This window comes from Vidua chalybeata, chromosome 3, assembly GCF_026979565.1.
Source record: "Vidua chalybeata isolate OUT-0048 chromosome 3, bVidCha1 merged haplotype, whole genome shotgun sequence".
NCBI lineage: Eukaryota > Metazoa > Chordata > Aves > Passeriformes > Viduidae > Vidua > Vidua chalybeata.
Genome location: NC_071532.1, coordinates 6,503,362 through 6,518,178, shown reverse-complemented (window position 1 = coordinate 6,518,178; position 14,817 = coordinate 6,503,362).

Here is a 14,817-nt window from a genome sequence, read left to right as displayed (position 1 = left end):
ACTGCAATCCAATGTGAAATAGCAAAGGAAAATGAAGTCCTTGGATATATTACCCAGAGCTTCTACAGAGAGAACCTGAGGCCTGAATAAAATATGTATTGAATTTGAAAGCAAGACTCCTACTGATTGCAAAAGGCTCAGAAAGAATCTTGGTAAAATTTCCATGTGATGAAACTGGGCACAGGGTGGGGTGGAGAATGTCTGAAATGGGAGGAAAAATGTGTTGACTTCAGAACGGAAAAATAATAATGTGTAAAGAAGTGTCTCATGAGGCAAATCCTGCAAGGCCTGTGACAGCACATTACTCCATGTACTTAAATCCTCAATTACTGATACTATTCATCACAAAATTATACTTATCCTCTGAGGGTAGGAGCACAGAATTTTTAATTTTTTATGCTCACGATCTAAAGCCATGACAATTAACCTTTTTGGCATCTGGTGCCAAACAAAATATTTTCTGAGTTTTACATTTTTTGGTAGTTAGGGGTAACCTTAATCCCCCTCAGTGTCTTTTTGGACATGTAATCCTTGAGAACTAGAGAAAAATTAGCACAATCAATAATCTGGCAGGTGATGAGGGCAGGCACCCACCCAAAGCTGCTGGGTGTCCCAGAGCCGTGCCTGCAATCATTCTGCTCCCTTACAGTGAGATTGATATGGCAGGACATGAAGACAAATGGAATGGATGCCATGAGATGGCCAGGACTGGCATGATGGGCTCCTACTGGAAGATCCTGTGACATTCATCACACACACACCTTGCCAGGCATCAAAGAAAGCTGCAGGGAAAGATGGTATTTTTTTACCTGGTGTGTGAAGTGTGCTGGAAAGAGGCCCCAGGTACCAGGAGGAGAGTTGCCTCTCTGATGCAGCCATTCCTTCCTGTGCTCTTCTCCTTGTGCAAGCATGTATTTTCTGTTGGTGACAGCCACTAAGTGACTGACTGCCTGTGTGCAGGAAAATACCACTCCATTTAGGAAATGTAGAATCTGCCTGAAAACAGAAGAAGAGCAAAGTATTGGAAAGATTTAGAGGACAAAGAGACTAAATGCCAGGGCAATTATCTTCTGAGAAATAAATCTAGGTATCATTTTCATACACTGTCAAATTACAACAGATAAACAGACCATCTAAAGAGAAAATCCTTTTAATTTAAAAAATAAAAATTAAAAAAAAAAAGTTTGCCTCCTGGGAGGCAAACTGGGTCCTCCTGGGAGGACCAACCAGCTGGTATTATGTATTTCTAAGGCATTTGTCACTAATGCTTTACTTCACTGTTGTCAATAAAATTACTGTCACCATTCAGTACATGTAACAAACCTCTCATAGATCCATCCTGCTCAGACAAAAGTGACTGTCATGCCTCAATGCCTGCCCCTGCAAAAGGGGTTCCACTGGAAAATTGTAACACTTCAAACACTCTGCATACAGTTTGTTTGCCAGTCATGAGGTACACTGTTAGTTTTTGAAAGAGCTTACATGAACGAGCCTTTCATATTTTAATAAGCAGGTGCAAAAAGAAAGAACTAAACCGTCCCATTTTTTTGGGACACATTAAACTGGGTGTTTCAGAGGATGCATGAAGCAGTCATAAGGCTTGAAATTACAGCTATGGGAATTAATTTCCAAAGCAGTTGAAAAAGGAATCTAATATGTCTGGCATTGGGTGTCTGAAGTCATATGCCTTTTTCTCCCATCATTATCCCAACTCTTCCTAGAGCTCTGTACTGGCCTTTTCTATACTCCCTGTGAGGAGAACTGTCATCATATTCAGTGCAACAGGTCCTATTCCACAGACAGAGATATTAAACATTTTGGTAATGTATGTGTTGAATAACAATAAAGACTGTTGTTTCTTTGATACCTGGGAATCTGAAAGACAGATGATAATGTAATATTCTTGCTTTCTCTTTCATTTTCCCTGTGAATTGGGAAACACTGGATCAATTTTCAATTGGAAAATTGAAACACTGGACCAATTTTCATCCACTTCAAAGGCACAGGATCAGAATCCATATTCTGTTGTTTGTAGAAGAGGTTAGCTGTCAGCAGGAGCATTTTCACATCTGCTCTTGCTAAACATTGTAAATTATGCTAAAATGGCTTCTGTAAAGATGCACAGCATGGGGAGATTGAATTTGCTGTTTTAAAAAAATGGTGGAAAAATCAAATGTCAGTTGAAACACCAGGTAATGAGAAATACACGAGTAATTTTCTGTTCTTTTGTTTTTATAGGAGGTAGAGAGAAGTACAGAGTGAAAATTAAGAGAAGCCATTAGGACAGGCTCTGTCAGTGCCTTTTAAGTCAAAATGCTTATTGATTTCAACAAAATATTAATCATGTTAAAAGGATTTGTGTGCTAAATGAACAGGACTAAGATCACAGAGTCATATTGTGTTGTTTCCACTATAAATCCACAGCTGCATTGGCTGATCCATGATCAAAACCTGTAGCAAATGGTATCAAAGACAGACCTGAAGGCTCAGGAGTTTGCCTTGCTAGTGGTGCAGTTAAGCTCTCTTATCTATATCCAGGGCTCTTTTTTGCTAATTGCTTGGCAATATCTGCTGGCAGATGTTATTTCTAAGGCAGAGAATTGTCAGCTTTTGCAGCCATCCGAGGACAGAGAGAAGGGAAATCCAAGTGAAATTCAAATTTTCACAGTGAGGAAGGCGCCGGTGGCTCCCGGCCGGGCAGGGCGGGTGCGATGATTCCCCCGTGGGGAGCTGCTTCCTCCAGAGGGAAGGAGGAGGTGGGGGTATTGGGTTTTCCCTGAGACACTCAAGCAGATGGTGAGGGTCCCTCCCAGTGAGTTTGGGTGTTGAAAAGTCCCAGTTCAATGGCTGCTCTTGCTCTTGAAAAGTCCCAGTTCAATGGCTGACTTGCAGAGGCTCACCCACGATAAGGAGAAGCACTGAAGGAAGAAACTGCAGTAGCAGTGAATCCTCTCTGCAGCAGCAGTCCAACACCAAAACCACAACCATCTGTCCTCTGAGATGGGCAAGGACTCCCTCTCCCCAGCTAAGAGACTCCTGCAACCACACTACCTCCCCACTCCTCCCCAGGACCAAGAGGACACACCCTTAAGCTGCTCCAAGGGAAGTTAAGGCTAGATATTAGGAAGTTCTTCACAGAAGGAGTGACTGGGCACTGGAATGGGCTGCCCAGGGGGGTGGTGAAGTCACCATGTCTCGAGGTGTTTAAGAAAAGACTGGATGTGGCACTCAGTGCCAGGGTATAGTTGAATGGGTGGTGTTAGGTCATAGGTTGGACTCGATGACTTCAGAGATCTTTTCCAAATTAGTCAATTCTGTAACTCTCTGAATACAGGAGTTTGAAAGCTCTTTCTTTGCCCTTTCCCACAGTAAAAATGCATCAGTACACCACACCAGTGTGGTGACCTGGACAGGTAACATCTTAAGGAAATACACCCGTGTAAGCTCTAATCAGACTTAGCCTTGCCCCTTGTGCTGAGATTGCAGACAAAATGGTATTTTCCTCATTGGGAATACCCATTCAAGGAGGTAAGGCAAGGCCACCCTCAAGTCCTGCACACTGCACAAAAAGAAGCAAGGATTCCTTGGTCCAAAAAGCTCTTCCATCAGTGTGAAATACCTGAATTCCCATTGCTCCTTGTAAAAAATTGCTGAATTGCAATACTATCGCCTTGCAGGTGCACTGCTCCTCTCAAAGCTGAGGCAAGGAAAAAGGTAAGAGCTAACTCTTCCTTTGCTTTCACAGCAGCCAGGGGTCATTTTCAGGTAATTTCCTGTCTCTTGGCTGGAGAACTGTAACTTCCTAAATTTTAAGTGAGCATACCTTCCGTGAGAAGTCCTTAAATGTATGGGTAGGTGTAAAATCTTTGTTTGGGTGGTAAACTGAGGCACAATCTTAAGAGACAGTTTCTGTCCCTGCTGTTGCAGGGTGTGGCATGACATCTATCACCCACTCCCAACACCACAGATAGTTGGCACATAAACAGATAACCTAGGGGTTGAAAGTTCCAGCAAGGGATTGTCTCTGGCACCAAAAGGGCTCAGGCCTCAGCTAAGAATCAACATTTTAGTCTGGAGAGCAGATGTGGGAAGAGATAAAAGAAATATTCTTGACTGAGAGGCACTGTTTTACAAACTATAAAAGACCCATGAGTTATCTCAGAGGTAGAACACACACACACCCTGAAAGTGTGGGAGACCTCTCCCTGATCTAGATGCAGGTTCCATGGTTACTTCTCTGGGGATTGAGGGAAAGGATTTTGATGTGTGCCCCACCAACAATTGGATGGTAAGATACACTGAATCCAAAGTTATATTATTATTTCTTCACTAGGTGTAACATTAATAGGTGTCTTTAACCTCGCACTGTATGTATCTACTGGTAGTCTCTTCTCTTTTTGTCTTTATTCCTGTGTAGTATTAGTTTTAGTCTTATGTCTGTTAGTTTTATGTCTATAAAATAAAGAATTCATTCCATAATAGACTGAATCAGCCATTATTAAAGAACTTGTGAATGAGAGTGGGCTTTGGGGTGCTGTTTGCCTCAATAAAGCTACTGCCTGCTGCCAGAGGCCTGGGCAAAAGGCAGAGACTTCTCTAAACCCTCCAAGCTCATAACACAGGGTAGACACAGATACATGTTCACACTTGCTCAGGTTATAAGAGAAGAAGGGATTAATTTGGCACAGTGAACTCCCACAGCACCCACCAAAGTTGAAAATAAACTGTTTTCCACCAGGCCAGCATTTGGATAATGATGAGCTCCGATCCTCCTCAGCTCACCTCGAGACCTCCAGTCTTGTAGTGTTTGTGATCATTCTGAACAGCAGAATATCAGGTATGTTACATGTTGGCATGTAGGAATGTGCCCCTTTTTGATGGAGTAAACAAGTTACTCTTTGTCTCCTTAAAAGGACAAAAGCCCAGAAGTTAGTTTCCTCAATTTGGTTAAAAGACACCTCATGGGACCCTGGGGACTTCACCTCAAAATTAAGGATAGCCAATTGGACAGGAGCCAAAAAGTTCTGCCTAAGCAATTCACAAGAAAAAGAAGAGAACAAAAGAAGTAAATTGCTTTTGTGAAGTGTTTTAGCAGGAGCAAGAACCTCTTGCCCTGGCTCGGTTTTTCTCTGTAAAGAGCTTTTTTATTTTGCCTTTTATTAAAACTTTTTGTTTCCAACTCTGTCACGGGAGCCATCCTGCTACCTGAGGTAGCTGAGCTATCAAGGGTATGATGTTTGTCTATGAAAGCCTGTAAGACCTGGCTCAAATAGATAAAACATTGGCATCTTCAGACAGCAGACATCTGCATTTTGGCATGATAATATGTGGCTGTTGACAACTAAAAAAGAGGAAGTTAGGTATATTTGGACAGATTGTTCCAAAGCTGCTCCTGAGCCAGACCACAAGACATACTGATCACCTGAGCTCTCACTGACCTTCTCCTTGCTAATGTAACCATGCTGCTGTGCTTCTGTGTTACTCACAGTTTCACTAAAAACCTTTATGGTATCTGGCTATTTGCAGCCCACCTGAAATCTGATATTGGTACACATCAGAGTAAGAGTGTTCACTCTGTATTGCTCTCTGCCCTCTTCATTAGTAGTTTTTCAAAAATGAAGCAGAAATAAATGCCTTTGAGTAATACATTTTGAGCCACTTCAGTGCATTCCCCAATATCAGCGGTGTTCCAGAGCATCACCTCTTGAATGTGCCCCATTTCTTTCAGCTAATTCATATGCTACTCTCAATTTGACCTAATGAGTACAGAACATTATACAGATCAAGAACATGCAGGGCCTTCAGGTCATGCAAAGCAACTGCAAAATCCTGAAGGGTCAAAATGTACCCATTAACTTCTATTTTCTGGGAAAGATACCCTGTGTCTCTAACATAACTCCCTCAATAAGCTTCAGCCTAGGCCAGCATCTGCCATCGTGACAGGATTTTAACATTCCAAGGACGTGGTATCTGGTGTCTCATCTGTGACTCCTCAGGCAGCCTGTGTGCTATGGCAGCTTTTTGAATTTGCCTGCCCTCTCCTATCAGGGCAGCTGGCACTCACCAGCAAGTGAATTTGCCTTGTGTTTCCTTGATGAAAAAGAGACTGCAATATTATCTGCATGCTTCCCTCCTTATTTACTTACTTTGCACAGATGACTCCTGCCATCTGATCAAAGGGACTGAAATCTTTGCCTTAAAGGTACTTGCTGGCTGAGTTCTGTACTACTCCAGCACTCACTTCTCATTTTTCTCTTGGATCTTAAACGTTTCACCCTTCGTTCTTGCTATTTCACTACTCCAACTTCCTTTTGCAAATGTCAGTCAGCCTTTTCTCTTACGTCTCTGTCCTCCCAAATAACTGACCTTTGATTTGTAGGGAAGAACTGTAAGTTTTATCTGGCAGTTACATGGAAACAGTTGTTTTTGGAAACCTCTCACATTCACATTTCACTTGTTTCCCCAGGCTTTTTATTTTGTCAATCAGCATAAATTCAAACAGTCAGGGTACAAGTGGAGTCAACCACTACTGGGATTTTATCAGAGGCACTGCAAAAGATTTTGATAGTTATGAACTGCTTTAAAGGTTTGTTTTTTTTTCAAATTTAGAAATTTTAGCAAAACAGCAGAACACATTTCTAAACATATATAGCAAAACTAGAACATATTTTGAATGTTTTTGATTTTTATCTAGTGATTTCCAAGACTTCCAAAAAGATTTATCATGGAAAGTTCTCTTTTCTCTGGTTCTGTAAACAGTTATCAACATGTTCATAAAACACCAGATATAAACCTCCTGACACCCTCTCGTTCTTCAAGTGAAAAATTAAAGCATTAGAAGGTGCAGTAATATCTTGAAGAATGTGGATCTTGATCCTATGATTTAATCATCAAATCACACTTTTCTGCTCTTAACTGCTTATGCTTAGTCTGTGTGCTGAATAACCCTCATAAATGTAGCTGGAGCCAATAGACAATGAATGCCCAGTCAATCAATCAATCAATCAATCAGTCAACAGAGAACAGATAACCACCAAGAGAAGAAAGGTCTTTTAGAGATTGAAAGCTATTTTTCATCTCATGAAGATAATGAACCTTATGGACCACCCCAGATATGGTACAGGGACAGGAGAAAGAATAAAAATATTACACCCAGATTAACCCTTAAGCAGTATAAAACCAGCAAAGAATGAAAATAAGCACTGCTTCTGATTTAAACTTTGTGCAGGATGTAGTTTGGGGTGTATATTTTAATTGTTGCTTTTTTATAAATACTTTATGTGTTTTTTAAAAATGCAACTGGCTTATCTGAACAGTGTCAGAACATGATAGCTGATGCTTCTTAAGTAATTGTGGCCCTCCTACTTGGTTACACAGATCTTGTGGATTCAAAGTGAGCAGCTCACGTAAATCTGCCAGGGGCCTCTGCCAGTGAGCTGCAAGAGTTTGAACATGTGAACAAAATCACTCTCCTAAGTAAGTAATGGGTCTTGAGCCATTACAAACAAATAATTACACTCAGGATCCTTGCCTTTCTCGTCTCAGCACATACTGCCAATTGGTTGTTCTGTGGTAAAGAATTAGGATTGGCTCTGTAATGACACTGAAAGTAAACATTAACAATTAATGCAATTCATTATCACAGTATTTTTAAATGGGTGCAAATTGATTTTTGAAGAGCATCCAAACCAATCTGCTTTAGAGTAACTGCTAACAGTATCTTACCTCTTTGTGGAGCTTAGCATTTACTGAAATAAAAATGCACTGTTCTAAAATTTATGAGAATTGATATCAATGTTTTAATGAACTTCTCAGAAAGTGCAGAAGTCTTCAGTGAGCTGCTTAGGATGGGCTTCTGACACTGCAACTGATATTCAAGAGACAAATTTTATTCCAAGATAGCTATTAAAGTCCAGCAAGGCCATTTGAAGGACCTAAACAATAGTGTGTAATTCAGTACAAATAAACATATAAAAATCTGCTATTTTGAAGTGTTTCTCAGCTACCAGGAGCCTTGCTGTTCCTGTATTGAATCAAAAGCACTCACAAGTTATGTCTACTATTTACAACTTCAGAATCAATTAGTGCATCATTACTGGTTAATGTGAGAGTTACAGGAAAGCAGTGATAAGGAAAAACAAGTGCAAGCAGGAAATACACAATTATTGAAAGTCCCAGTCTTAGTAATGGCTATTTCTAATTAAATATAAATGGATGAGAAATGTCTGGCTCTAATCCTCTTGTCAGTTCACCACAGGGTAACAAAATGATAGATCATCTCCCACAAGCAAGCAGTTTTTCATGTAAGAAAGAAGCCAGATGTTCAATTGTCTTATTTGGATTCTGCTGAAGTGAGTTTGATAGACAAGAGAAATGAACCTGAACCCTGGTGACAGTTTACAGGAACTATGCAAAGAGCCAGATCAGAAAATAATAATTTTGTGATCCTGCTGAGAAGGTGAATGCTCTCCCTCTATTAAGTCATCAATATAATGAATTATATTGTAGGTTAACCTAATGGATTATACTGTTTGGACCTGGACATTTTGGTAGATTTGGATTTGAGAACACATAAATGGACTTCTTGTTCCTGATAGTCAAGGAGTTATTTAGAAGGCGCAGAAGTTTGCCATATGGAGTTAGAACTTCTTTAAAACAGCATGTATTGGTCAGCAGGGACTGAGCTCCATCCAGAACAGTGTGTAGCAAAAGATAATTGGGTAACACACATCAACTAAATATGGCAAGGTGAGCACAAATATTTTTCCACACTACATAAAATTTGAAACTGAATAAGTAAAGTTGTTATCTCATGGAAACAGACTCTAGATAACTGTCTTGTAGTTCTCTGCTCTTCCTCAGGAAAGCAATAATAAAGCCCCTCAAATTTAAAGCTTTTATAAAATCTAATAAAAGACAGTTGTTACAAGTCTGTCAGTCTGGTCACATTAATTCTTACTCAACATAAAAGCTTTAGCTATTCTATGTCTTCTCTTGTTTCCACATCTTTATCTATTAAAAAAAAGTAAATTATCCTCATATACATTTTAGATTTATGCCTTTAATTCCAACTTTACTATTTCTTATCTGGACCCAATTGTCTTATTACATTTTCATGTTGCTTTTGCCATTGAGCTGTTGGTGGTGATTACAAATTCAAAAGTTAATATTCACTCTGGTACAGAAAAATTTCTTCTTCTTCAGCTTTTGCTAAAGTCCCCAGTAGTGCTTTCCAAAGAAAATACCATCACCACAAACAGGAGTTTGACAGTGAAGGCACACAGATAATGCTTGGAGGCCAGGACTGGAAAAAAAAAAGTCCTTAACTGTCTACATCTGACTCCAGCACTTGCTCCAAGGTGAGTACTGCATGCCCTGACTCACTGCATTTCCCCAAGGTGTTCTTTTTAGATTCTCTTGAACATCTGTGATGTTACAGGCACATCTGGACAGACCAGTGTGGGAGTTACAGGCAGGATAAGCCTTTCTATATGGTCAGGTTCTTTGTGTGTGGTTAAGAAGCTACTGAGCTGCAGTAAGTGGCACTATGAAGAGTTGCAATCCTCTTTGGGGCCAAGACGTGATAAAGCCTCCCTAGATTGCATTGAAACAGGCTCTGGGTTCTCATTTACACCATGAAAGCTGGAGGATGGTGACAGGTGAGGCAGGTGTGGAAACTGCTCGGTTTGTACCTCTGTCTCTCCAGCTGCAATGGAAGAAGCTACTCTCACCTCCAAACTTGAGCACAGGCACTTCCAAAACCCTTCTACAGCTCACAGGGTGACTCACAGTATTAGAAATCCTGTTGAAAACACTCTTGTACCCTTTGAATCACGCCTTTTGTGAAATAAGTCACCTTTTACTCAAAGATACGTTTTTACATGCTCTGTGAGTCCATCCCTTTACCCATTTCCAGCACAAGGACAATCTATTTTTTCTTGCTTGACCTATAACTTTTTGTAGGCATGCAAGTGTCCATGAGCACAGGGGAAAAGCAATTGAGCATTTATACCTGGTAAATGAGATTCAAATGCTGGACCTTTCTCAGTCACTAGTAGTCACTGATGCTTCTGTCTCTCCCAGTTAGCTAAACCATGGATTTTTCTGGTATGATAAAAATCAAAATCCTGCTCCTAAACTGTAATTTGTTCCCAGGACCTGTGTGACAGAGAACCCAGCTGAAATCACATGTGAATCTGAAAAATGTCACAGTCATCTTTCTAGAGTTAGCAAATGCAAGCTAATTACAGTCCCTGAGCAGAAAAACACTTAATATGGGTTTTAAATTAGTGTGACTACAAGTAAGAGATTAAAGTGATAGAAGCATGCTGCCGTTTTCACAGCATATCTATGGAGTTAACACCTAAACTCCTGTTTTCTGCAGCAAAATATCAGTGGCATGTTTCTCCTTAGCAGCACATGACAGATGATGGCTGCTTCTGACTCTTTCTTGGAAACCAAAGGGACCGAAGCTCTTCTTACAGAGCACTCTACAGAGCTCTACAGAGGGTCACATGTGAGAGATTTTCATGTTTCCTACAGGCTCCTTGCACATTTGCTATGTTATTTCCCCCTCTCTGTTAAAGTAATAAATCCTTTGGGGCAGAAGCTGCCTCCCACTGTGGTATAGCACAGAATTTTGCTTCCAGTCTCAGTGGAGGCTTTTAGCTGTTACTATAAGATAACTTATAGCAGATAACTACAATATAGATGCTCTGTGGTCTTCAGAAGGATCACCTGTCTGCAAAATTAGTGTTTCACATGTCTCAGGTAAAGTTTATTTGTTTCTTGTTTATTTATTAATTGAAAATACCTTGTGCCTAAAGGTAAAGCAATCAAAAATTATTAGCTTTCATTTGGAGGAACAGATGTCATTTTAACCACAGGTTTTTTTTGTTGGCTACAGTTGGCAGACCCTCATGCAGAGGCAGAGCTTTTTGATTTGGTCACGTAACAGATCATTAAACACAGCACCAGGCAAACCCAGGGAACTAGGAGAATATTAGAGAATGCTTCCAAAATACTTCAGCTGCCACTTAGGCAGAACATACATTTTACTTGTTCACTCTGGCCCACTGACTCAAACAATAAATACACTGGGCAATTTAATAGGTAGCTGATGCCAGCACCTGTGGCTACAGATAGGAAGTGTACTTGATGCTACAAAGTGCAAAGCTGATAAATTTGCTGTAGGATTACAAAAAGGATCTTTCTCTTTAATGATTTCTAACTGACAAACCTCTTGCAAAATACACTTTAAAAAGCCTTTCTCATGAATTCAGGGTTCACAAGTGATAACAGGATTATCAGCCCTGCAGCATGGGATGCACAAAGCACATTCCAGAAAAAACTGAAACTTGAGAAAACCTCCTATTTCCCAGCAGCTCCTCCTCTCCCATCACCTTCACAAAACATTAACCTTAAGGCTCACCCAGTCTTTCATTTCTCAAACTGTGAATAAAGGAGAAGCCTCAGAATGTGAGATACCAACAAGCAGAATGTAAAGGGACAGTGCTGGGACAAGATGGGAGGTCCTGCTCTCATTAGCATCCCTCCAAAACAGAGGTTAGGGATATCCCTCAGCCTGGAAAGTGCTTCCTGGGGAGGCAGTTCTGAGCGCTACTCAGACCTACAGCAAATCTGGCTTCATTTGCACCACAATTTTAGTAGCCATTTCAAACAAAGAGAAGCATTTAGCTTGCTCTAATGTTTTACTAAACTTGCAAACCTGCAGTTTTCCTGTGTGAACTGTCTTTAATTACTGCTGTTTTCTTTTAGGTTTAATCAGAACATGGAACACCAGCTTTGACATTTATCTCAAGGCAAAATGCTGACACTGTAAATGGCAACATCATCAAGGTGCTCTGATATTTTTCATCATAGTTACTTTTTTTATTTCATTCTTTAAAAAATTCAAGAAAAAGTAAAACCACTTAAATATTAAATTTTGAAAAAATTAGAAGCTGTTCTCTTGAAATAAAATTCTGACAAAAATGTTGAGGAGTCATGTTATGCCATGATGTCCTGCAGCAATGAAGCCCATACAACTGCAAAGTTTATGTGCAACAAGTCCTAGTACTTATTTCTCTCTTCCAGCAAATCTCACATCCCAAAATCAGCAAAATTTGGGTAGAGGTTTTGCACACCCCTTAAGCTTGTAGATAGACATCTGGGTAGAAAATCCACTTATTTTGCAGTGTGTTATGTTTTCATGCTTTGTTTATTACATTAATTTATTTAGGGTGAGAACATCCTGCTGTGAGCTACTTTAATAGGAGAAAAAAATAACTTTGTCACTGGACAATGGATACAAACAATGTATTTCCAAGTTTCTTTCCACAGGTTGTTTTCCACGAACTTGTTTGTTTTCTGTCAGAGGGATGAAGCACACAAAACTTATCATAATAACTCAGACAGAAGAGGGATCCTGGCTTTGGAGGAGTAGAAAACAGTATCAGTAGTAGAGAAAAAGTTCCATATGAAGAGAGCATGATTTGGCTCTACACCTCTCTGCAGACTGACACACAGCAGTGTAGTTTGGTCATAAAAATCCATCACAACACAAAGTTCCCATCCCTCCCAAATGATAAACCCATTTGAAATTGCAATTAAAATCGATTTATGCCAAATTTCATGAAAGGTGGCCTAAGGCAGAGAGCTGCACAAGAAAAAAAATCTGCTCCTCAGCATACAGCATTTGGCTTTTGATGTTTTTCTCATTAAAGGAAAAGTTCTAGGATGGATTAAACAAGTGACAGTGCAGGAATGAGAAGCAGCAATGTCTCCCTGCAGTAAAGGGGAGCTGCACTCCCTCCTTCCATGCTGGAAAGCAGGGGAACAGTCTTCATTTACCTCCTCTACTATTTGTTTCATGCACTCTTAAAATACACATTCCTTTTGTCAATTTTCACAAAAGAGGAAGCAATCAGTGAAGTCATGCATTTTGCTTAGAGAGAAATATAAATTCTCTCACTTTGAAGCACAACCAAATTCTCACCTCCAGAAGTTAGTAAAAGACCTTTCTTAGAGAGCAAATTTTTGCACAAATGTACAGTTTCATTCTGACCACCTCCAGACCTGAGGATAATAACTTGAAAGTAGGTAAAATGTGTCAAACCAAAGGTCTGCAGAGGTCAGTATTCTCCCTCTAATTGTGAATATGAAGGCAGGCTGCTCTGTATTCTGTTAAATATTGTTATTTCTTGTCCTCTGGGATCAGTTGGTTTTCCCCTTGTTTTTTTCACATTTCTCTTTTTGCACTTTCATGCCCTATAAGACCTCATTATTTCCTTAGGTTCATGTCTGGTCATATGAGGAGGATCCAGCACGAAATGGATGGAAGAGCATGGGAACAGAGCAAAGAGTCAGACTTTTCCACATGGGATGGAATCCTAGCCTTCTCCTCCCACTGTGTTTGTGGCATCTGGGTTTACTCTCTTAAGCTGCAGAGCATAGGCTTTTGCTGCTCTGCATCAAACCAAGTGTGAATACAGACTGCAAACCATGGCCTGAATCTCTCATGGGTGACTGCTGAGACTGTTCAGAGATGCTCCATGAATATTTTAGTTAGAGATGGATCAGCCTACAAATACAAAATACAGTTGCCTGTTAAATGGCCAATGAACAGGTGTAGAATGGTAAATCAACAGCATTTGTCTCCATTTATACAAAGAATGCCTGAACCTTCTTTGAAAGTTTTGAATACATGGAAGAATTAAGTGTCTATACTCTGATAGGGCAGATGTCAGAGTATATACCCCACTAATTTCAGTGGGCTTGAGAGATCTTCAGGAAATCAAGTCTTGCATGGGGTCTTATATTTGAAATTTTTTCTTAATGTCTATAAACAAAAAAGCTTCATCTTAATCTACACAAACTATATTTTCTCTTGGTTTTGTCTGGATATCATCAAAAGCAAGGCTTGATTTATCAATATAAAGCAAAACCAGATGAAAATTTACAAACTATGTACATTGTTTCTAAAACTTAGAACAGGTGTAATATTTATTTCCTACATAGCATACATATGTACTACACAGTATAACTGGTAGAGGTATCAGTGTTTTGTGACTTCAGTTATTAAAAACTACAAGTAAAAAAAATTTCTTTGGTACTTGAATTTTCAGTATTTCACTAGAAAATAGTGTCTGAGGAACCAAGTGGAATGTGTATCTTATACTTCCATTCAGGAAATATATATATTACTTTGAGCACACAGGGGAAAAGTCTACTCCAGAGCTAAGGAACTGATGACTGAAAAAAGTTATGAATACAAACTCTCCAACTATGAATATAACAGATAAGTCATATTCATAATACAGAAGAATCTCTAAAATTTAAATGGGATGAAGCTCTGACTTTTATCCTTTACCTGTCTGTGAATTTGGGTGTTCCCCAATGTCTTACAGAAAATATTTTTACATGGCACTTTAGAGCTAGGAGCAATCTTCCAGTCTATAAACTCCACATTTAATTTCTGTTGGCTTTCATTTGTCTCATCAAAATTCACTCTCTAAATCACACTCCCTTAGTAACAAAAAGACACCTCTAGAGGTGCTTCACTGAAGATAGCAGGACAATCCCAGTTAGGACCTAGGCTATAACAGGATGTTTTTGTCAGTTGACCCAGAGGAGTCAGGAAAGGTGGGTAAGACACAAATCTGACCTTTTGAACTGAATTCTTGCTCAGAGATTCGAGCTAGAAAGCATTCTCCCATTTTTCCTATTTGACCTTGTTACAGGTCAAATGGGAGCTTCAGACAAGCCCTGCCTTAGGCTAAGATTTTTGGCAGCAGCTTGAATTTAGGCAGCCTGCAC